The sequence below is a fragment of the Balaenoptera physalus genome (genome assembly GCF_965194825.1).
Source record: "Balaenoptera physalus genome assembly, chromosome: 4".
Lineage (NCBI taxonomy): Eukaryota > Metazoa > Chordata > Mammalia > Artiodactyla > Balaenopteridae > Balaenoptera > Balaenoptera physalus.
The window spans coordinates 145,358,541-145,367,334 of NC_138891.1; the positions used below are offsets into that span (position 1 = coordinate 145,358,541).

The 8,794-nt window shown below is 42.8% G+C and overlaps 1 protein-coding gene across 1 annotated transcript in view; it reads right to left on the minus strand.

Annotated features, from left to right (window-relative positions):
• ITGB2 (integrin subunit beta 2) overlaps positions 1-7,065 on the minus strand; it is a 35,375-nt gene extending 28,310 nt beyond the window's left edge. The window contains exon 1 of the mRNA XM_082460712.1: positions 6,741-7,065. The gene's annotated coding sequence lies outside the window, so the exon portion shown is untranslated. The remainder of the gene's footprint in view (positions 1-6,740) is intronic.
• Between the last annotated feature and the right edge of the window lie 1,729 nt (positions 7,066-8,794).

Consider the following 8,794-nt stretch of genomic DNA (forward strand, 5'->3'; position numbering starts at 1 on the left):
GAAGACAGACAGATGAAGAAATCCAAGAGGAATCCAAGGGTCGCTGAGGCAAAGGTGACCAAAGAAATAAGGAAAAATTGTTAAGCCTAAGTAATTGTTGATTTTAAAATAGAGGTAAAAATATTAACAATTTGAAACAAAAATCCTAGAGGAGCAGAACAGATGAGCAGGGGGGCATGCTGCTGTTTCTGATACCCATCAATGGACACTTTGCTAGGAAATATTTAATTTTATACGTGACAACAATTAAAACTCTCCTAAAGAATAGAAATAGGAAGTATACATCTGAAAAAGAAGAAAATACGAAAAATCCTTTTTCTAAGGCAAGGGAAACAGAACAAACAAGAAAGGATTGTGAATTAAAAACACACAATTAGTTATCAGCGATGATTTCAGAAGTTCCGGAGAATCCAGAGTTCCAGGGTCACAGGACCTGTGAAGGGGTCACCTTCCTCAAATACAGTCTTGATGAGTTTTAAAAATAGAAAAAACTCCAATTACGTGTTCTCTATCAAGGGAACTTCCTCTTTATGGAACTATTCCGGAAAATACAACAAAAAAAGGAAGGAGAGGTTGAGAATGTCCCCGAATCACGCCCCCTGGTGACGCACCAGATGGAGCACTGACTGTCGCTGGCTGTGACACCACAAGGACACGCTCCACTCACAGACACAAGTCGCTTGCTGTCCTAAGCCTTGGAGAAAACAGCAATAGAAAGTAAGTGAATCATAAAGTAAATAACATAAAAATCACAACTTTTACTCCTGAACCCGAATCAGGTCAACACTTCACCTCCCAGTACATAGGAGCAATGGGGACAGAGGACTGGGTTAATGGTCTGGCAGGGATGCAGTGAGCAAAATCCAGGCTGGAGAGAAGCCCCCAAGGTGAAGAGAAGGTTGCAAGAGAGGAGAGGAGGTGTGGGAACCCGAGACAAGAGATGGGAGAGAATATCAACCAGTCACAGCGCGCGGACCACAGGACATTAACAAATTACTGTTAACATTTTGGACGTGTTAAAGGTTTTGTGATTATGTTAAAGAATCGTCACCTTTTAGCGTCTCACGTTAAGATATTTGCACAGGACATGACAGGATGTTTCAGATTTGCTTCCAAATAATCAGGGGTGGGGTGGGTAGGGGAGACTGGGTAGGGATATAAATAAAACAAGATTGGCCACAAATTGATAATTGTTGAAGCAGATGTCGAGGACACATGGGTTCATTAAACTCTTCCGTCTACTTTGTATAGGTGTGAGATTTTCTGTAGTAAAAAAATGTATTTCTAACTTTAAACAGAAATGTAAATTTGTTTAATGGGGATAAAGTTTCAGTTTTGCAAGATGAAAAAGTTCCAGAGGTTAGTTGCACAACAGTGTGAATATACTTAATAATACTGAACTTTACACTTAAAAATGGTAAAGATGTTTAAATGGTTAAATTTATGTTATATGTATTTTACCACAGTTAAAAAGAAAAAAATGCCGCCTATCAGATAAACTGTTAAAAGTGACACTGAAGACTGAAAATAAAGTATTGGAAAACTTACATATCACATGCTAGAAAATACTAAAAATATAATATAGAGATAATATTAAAAGATATAATTCAAGGCAAAAAGCATTAAACGAATAAAGAAAGATGTATGTAATGAAAGTTCCAATCCACAAAGAAAGTTTAGCAGTCATGAATCTTTATATACTAACAAAATCACCACAATACATAAAAACCAAAAACTGACGAATACATAAGCAAACGGGCACAGCCACAAACGTAGCAAACATCTTTAATATACCTCTCTCAGAAATGAACAGATCAAATAGAAAACCAGGCCTATGGAGAATTTGAGGAATATAACGCTTTCTCCTTACCTTGTACACAGTAAAGCTAAAACATGAGGGACAATAATAACAGATCATTTATTAAGCCACAAAGGAAATCTCAGCATCTTCTAAAGCACAGAAATCATAAGGAGGTCAAATTCACAGACACAATGTAATAACAGTAGGTGCTAACCAAAGAATAGCATTAAAGAAAAACCCAGCAACTGGAACCCAAGAAACTGGAAACAAACCCAACATGGCATAAATAGATACCCTGTGGCCTTCATGCACAAAAGCAGCAATTAAAATATGGATCTGGAGCTCTATGTGTCCACACGACACGCCCAAAACCGTAACACTGAGGTTATTTCTAAAGGCAAGTTGCAAAAGGGGGCTTCCTATTATACCACCCGTGGTTACAGGAAAAACACCCCTGTACTCACCAACCCGCGTTCAGGGTAGTGGCTACCTCTGAAGGTGGAGAAAGTAGTGGTCCTGGCAGAGGTATGTAGAGGGCTTCAATTTTATGTTTTTAAGTTTTATGAGGAAGAAAGAAGAAAAAATTCTGGGCAAAGTAAAGCAAGATATCAAGATATGATGAAGTTGGATGGTGGGTACAAGGGTGTCGGTGATGCTGATCTCCACCCTTTTCTGTAGTCTTGAGATAATCTATTTTCTTTTTTGAAAAGGAACTAATGGGTTGGGAGATTGGGATTGACATATATACACTAATATGTATAAAATGAGTAACTAATAAGAACCTGCTGTATAGAAAAGTAAATAAAATAAAATTCAAAAAAAAAAAAGGGACTAACAGGGAGTGACTGCAAATGAGTGTGAGGACCTTTTGGGGGTGATGGAAATGCTCTAAAAATAGATTGTGGTGATGACTGCACAAATCTGTAAATTCAGCTAAAAATCATTATCATTAAATTGTACACTTAATATGAGTGGATATTGGCATTCAAATTCTATCTTAATGAAACTGTAAAAAATGAATTGAAATTAAGAATAAGAAAGAAAAGCACCAACATCTTCCAGTCCCAGCCAAGACAGAGTAAGCACACTGCGCTCCACCTTTACACTGACCAGAGCTAAAAATATCACACAGAATAAAATAAAGCAACTTTCTAGACAGACTGGCGTGAGAAATCAAAACCTGACGAAAGGCTGATATGGTAGCAAATGTCTTGTCTCCCTACATCCCCTGTGTTAGATTCAAGGTCGCCTGCACCCCAGGACAGCACAGTGAGCGCAGCCAAGAGAACCCCTCCTTTCTGGTCAGTGGGCTGGGAGGAGCAATGCCCTGAAAGACAGAGAGAGTGAGAGAAATGCCCTATTTCATTTTCTTCTTCCTGGTCTGGCCCCAGAGACAAATTTCTGTCCCAAAGCCGCACTCCCAAGATGGTGGTAGCAGCAGCTATAGCGGCAGAAGCTATTGTAATAGTCACTTTGACCCAGAGGTGGATCTAGGCACAGGAAGCATGTGACAGTGCAGGAGGCTAAAATTCCTGCTTTATAGCCAGAGGACCCGGAAAGGAAGACTCGGGAAGCCAGAGAGCGTCAGAGAAATTAATAAGAAGGAGATTAAGAAAGAGACCCTACAGAGCCTTTAAAAAAAAAAATTTTTTTATTTATTTTGGTCGCGCCAGGTCTTAGTTGTGGCAGGCCCGCTCCTTAGTTGCGGCTCTTGGGCTCGCTAGTTGCGGCATGCAAAATCTTAGTTGGGGCATGCATATGGGATCTAGTTCCCTGACCAGGGATTGAACCTGCATCCCCTGCATTGGAAGGCGGATTCTTAACCACTGTGCCACCAGGGAAGTCCCCTATAAAGCTTTATATGAAGTTCCAGACTCACCCCTGAGCTGGACATATGTGGAAATGACCCAAATACCATGTCAAAGGCTTTGAGAATTGAATCGTGGTGTAGACCACTGCCAAGGTTGAAAACTGGACCAGGGGGATGCAAGTGCAAGATGGATCCAAATAACACAGCAGAGACTTTGAAAACTAAACTCACATTGGAACCACAGCCCACAGGAGGCAGGTGTGAACTTGTGGTCTGACCCAACCAGGTTGATGGCCAGAAAAAAAAAAAAGAGAGAGAGAGAGAGAAATGTTGGAGAACATTGGAGAAGATTTTGATAGGATCCAGAGTCTCATTAAATAATATCTAAAATGTCCAAGACACAATCCAAAAGTACTCAAACAACAATAACAACAAAGAAAATCTCAAGAATTTGTAAGAGAAAAAAACAATTAATAGATGCCAACTCTGAGATGATCCAAATGTTGAAATTATCACATAAAGCATTTAAATCAATTATTTAAAATGTGCTCCATTAAGTAAGGAAAACACCCTTGAAACAAATGCAAAGGTAAAAATTTTCAGCAGAGATATAAAAGCTATAAAAAAGAACCAAATGAGTATTAAAATTAAAAATATGATTACAGAAATAAAAAATTCACTGAGTGGGCTTAATAGGAGAGGTGAAGACAGAAGAAAGAGTGAGTGAACTTGAGGACCAATAGAAATTATCCAATATTAATGACAAAGAGAAAAAAAGATTGACAAAAAATGAACAGAGCCTGGGGACCTGTGGAATAACATCAAGAGATCTAACATTTGTTGCCGTTGGAGCCCCAGGATGAGAGGCATAATGGGTTGACCCAGAAAAAGTATTTGAAAAAATAATGGCTGAAAACTTCCCAAATTTGATGAAAAATATAAATTTACAGATTAAAGAATCTCAGTGAATCTCAAATAGGATAAACTTGAAGAAAATCAAGCCTATACACACCATACTTAGACTGCTGAAAACCAAAGATAAAGAAAAATGTCATGAAAGCATTCAGAGAAAAATGACACATCACATATAGAGGAAGATGCATTTGAAAAACATTAAATTTCCCATCAGAATCCACGGAGGTCAGGAGACAATGGAACAACCTGTATAAAGTGCTCAAAGGAAAGAACTGCCAGCTCTCAATTCTGTTCCCACAAAATTATTCCCATCAATGAACGGGAAATAAAAACATTCTCGGGACTTCCCTTACAGTCCAGTGGTTAAGACTCTGAGCTTCCACTGCAGGAGGCGAGGGTTCAACCCCTGGTTGGGGAACTAAGATCCCACTGGCCATGCAGTGTGGCCAAAAAAAAAAAAAAAAAAAAAAAGACACTCGCAGATGAAGGGACAGTAAGAAAATTAGTCCCCAGCAGACAACTCTAAAAGAAATCTTAAGATTTCAGAGGGAAATGATACCAGAGGAAAACTGGGAAACTTAGAAATGAAGAAAAAACAACAGAAATGGAAAATAGCGGGTAACTACGCTATTTTCCCTCTTAAGGTCTTTGCAATATGTTGATGGTAAAAATGACAACATTGTCTGGTGGGGTTTTCAATGTATGTAGATGTAAAATACGTGGCAGCTCCAACATAAAAGGAGAACAGTGAAGGGACATACACAGTTTTAAAGTTCCACTTCATTTCACTTGAAATGGTAAAATGTTCATTTTAAGTAGACAATGAGGTGTTTAGTATATATATTGCAATGCCTCCAGCAACCACTGAAAAACCTGTATAAAAAGATATAGTTAAAAAAACAACTGATAAATTAAAATGCAATACTAAAAACACTGATACAATCCAAAAGAAAGCAGAAAACGGAAATAGAAAAGTGAAAACCAAAGGGAGCAAACAGAAAACAAAAATTTGAACAATAGACCTAAATCCAACAATTTCAATAATTACATTGTGTAAATGATCTAAATACACCAACTGTAAGACAGATACTAGCAGGTGGAATTTCTAAAAATATGACCCAACTATATGCTGCCTATAAGAAACACACTTTAAATATGATAATATAGGTAGGTAAAAAGAAGATGGATGGGAAAGATATACCATACAAGCACTAATAAAAAGAAAAATAGAATGACCGTGTTAATATCAAGCAAAGTAGGCTTCACAACAATGCAAATTACCAGGTGTATGGTGGGGCTTGACTTAATGATGAAAGGGTCTATTCAACAAGACGATACAACAATTGTAAATGTGCATACATCTAACGACAGAACATCAAAATACATGAAGCAAAATCTGAAAGAACTAAAAGGAGAAATAGACAATGACAGCTGGAGCCTTCAATACTCCTTTCCCAGTAATCAATTTTTAAAAAATTAGACACAAGATCAGCAAGTACACAGAAGACCTAAAAAGCACCACTGACCAACTGGACCCGAAAGACATTCCCCCCAGCAGCAGCAGAAGGTGTCCACAACACGGTCACCAAGGAAGACTGTGTCCTGGGCCATAAAATAAACCAGAACACATTTAAGAGAACTGAAATCATGCACGATATGTTCTGTAGCCATAATGGAATTATTAAATGGAATTAAACCAGAAAATAAGCAACAGAAAGACATAGAAGAAATCTCCTAAGAAACAACGTACTTCTAAATAATCCATGGATCAAACAGAGCCTCAAGGGAAATTAGAAAATATTTTGGACGGATTGAAATGAAACACAACATACCGTATTTGCAGGATGTAGCTAAAGCAAGGTGTAGAGGGAAATTTATAGCATTAAATGCAAACATTAGAGACCCAACAACATGAATGATTCTCAGGCATTCTGCTGAGAAGGCCAACAAAACAGAGACTCCAGCCTCTGGGGAGATTACCATCGGAACTGCAATGAGAATCCTTCTCCCAGCCATCACAGGGACAAAATCTACAAGGCGAATTAAAGAGTGGGGGGAAATGGGGGGGGGTGGCATCCTGTATTTAGGCGCATAGTGTGCACCCCATTCGGCTCAGCAGCACCCACCAGGAACGATACCCACCAGGGCTTCTGAAGTGTCTGTGTCTTTATGGGGCAGTATTTGTATGAAATGTCATTAAATCTCATCTAGTACCCGGGAAATGGCCTCGGCAAACCCTGGTGCATCCATTCTTGGGAACTCACGAAGTAGTTGAAACGCCGGCGGCAAGAAGGCAGACAGGGAATTCTGGGAATGAGAACGTGAAACAGAGGACATCACAGGCCTTTGTGGGGAGTGACCGAGAGGGACAGGGCTTTGCATCTCGAAGAAAACTGAAGCCAGGGAGGAGTGAGCTTTTGGAGCAGGATTCTGGGAATAATCTTCTCCCCTAAGTCAGCCGAGAAATTCCACGTGCAGTCACTTTCACCTCCACCTTCCAGAAAATTGACTTTATTTCACCAGGTGTTCATTGAGGACTCCAGGGCCTGGGCGGGACACTGAGCTGGACGCCCAGAGGGTGCAAGGCCGTGCCCTCCGGAACATCATGGCCTGGCTCGGAAGGCAAGCATGTCATGGTGATATAAAGCAGGATGAGGAGGGATACCCCAAAGTGTGCCAGGCCTGGGGGGTGGGGTGGGCAGGAGGCAGCCAGGTGAGTGTAGAAAAGAGGAAGAGATGCCATCCCCTTGCCGTCGTGGACATTGACCTGGGCACCCCCAGCCCCCTTCCCGCCCAGCCATGTCCCCACAACACACGGCCCGGAGAGCACAGTGTGCGACAGTGTGAAGAGTAAGAAATATTTAATGGTGGAGAACATGCGAAGGGGTTCCAGGCTCACCATACAGAGGTTCCCGGGTGGGTGCAGTTTTGTTGCCGACACTGGGGGGAGGCTGCAGTCAGACACTGAAGCCCACGATGCTGTGTCTGTGGGACAGATGAGGCACGAGAGCCGGAGAAAGACCAACCCAGCACCCAGCACCCAAAAGGCAGAACGCAGTCCCTTGAGAACTCGCCCCACGTGACGTGAGGGCGTTCAGGGGAGCAGCAAGGCTGCCGGCAGCTCCTTCCCAGCCCCCAGCTCCTGGCCGGCACGCCTCCACCATCGCACCTCCCTCTGCCAACCGCCCTCCCACCTGGCCTGCAAATTCCCCCTCCAACCCAGCCCTTGTCTTCTCCAGACCCTTCACCCATCTTTGCTTTTCTCTTTTTAATTTCTTCCTGCCAGTAGCTTCCTTCTGCAATGTTGATTCAGCTGTTGCTCTTTTGTGGGGAGGCGGGGGTGGGGAGGTGGGGATGGGAGGTGGGGGGTGGGGGGGGTGGGGTGGCGGGGAGATGGGGGAAGAGGGGGTGGGGGGAGACAGGGGAGGTGGGAGGTGCTGGCAGAGGCAGCTGCAGAGCGGGTGGCAAGCACACTCCAGGGGGGCTGGGGGACCAGAGCAGGAAGCAGTGCTCGCCATGGCAAGGGCTCTAGTAGCTCTTGCTCACTTGGCCCCACACAAACCCACACCAACAGGCAGAAAGCCACCCAGCCAGGACAGTGGAGAGCCTTGCTCTGATCCAGGCCACGTACGTGCAGGAGGGTAGCCAAGCGAGCGTGGAAAGGAGAGAAGAGATTTGAGAGGCTGGGGGCTGTTTCTAGCTACCTACTGTCCTGAACACTGGCCACAGCACACCCAGCCCCACTTCTCATTGTCAAGCAGAGGGCCTTTACTCCTTAGCCTTCCTCCTTGCAGCTTTCTCTGTTTGTGGGAGGAAGCTGAAGAGGTGGCATTCCTATTTCCCTGACATACCTGGAAGGAAGGTGTCTGAGCACACCAGGGAGGCTGGGGTGGGGGCTGGGGCCTGAGCAGGGGTTGCCTGACTCTCATCAAAGCATAGAGATGAACTGATAGGCTTGACAGCGTGGACGGTCACACTGAGAAGAGTCCCTGTTGGAGGGAGGAAGAGTGGGCTCTAAGTTTAAAGGAGACTGAGCCAGCAAAAAAGTTAAGCAATCACCAACTCTGGAGGAAAACCAGAAAATTGTACCAAGAAGAAAATGTAATTACAGTACGTCCACTTGGCTCAGCAGAACACATTTACACAGTTAGAATAAGGAAAGCACTGAGCCCAGATTAAAAATAAAACTGTGATAACAGCTCTACGGAGAGGTGAGGAATGGGCGGGGGTGTGAGGAGCTAACACCTTCCTCTACCGGAACAGGAAGA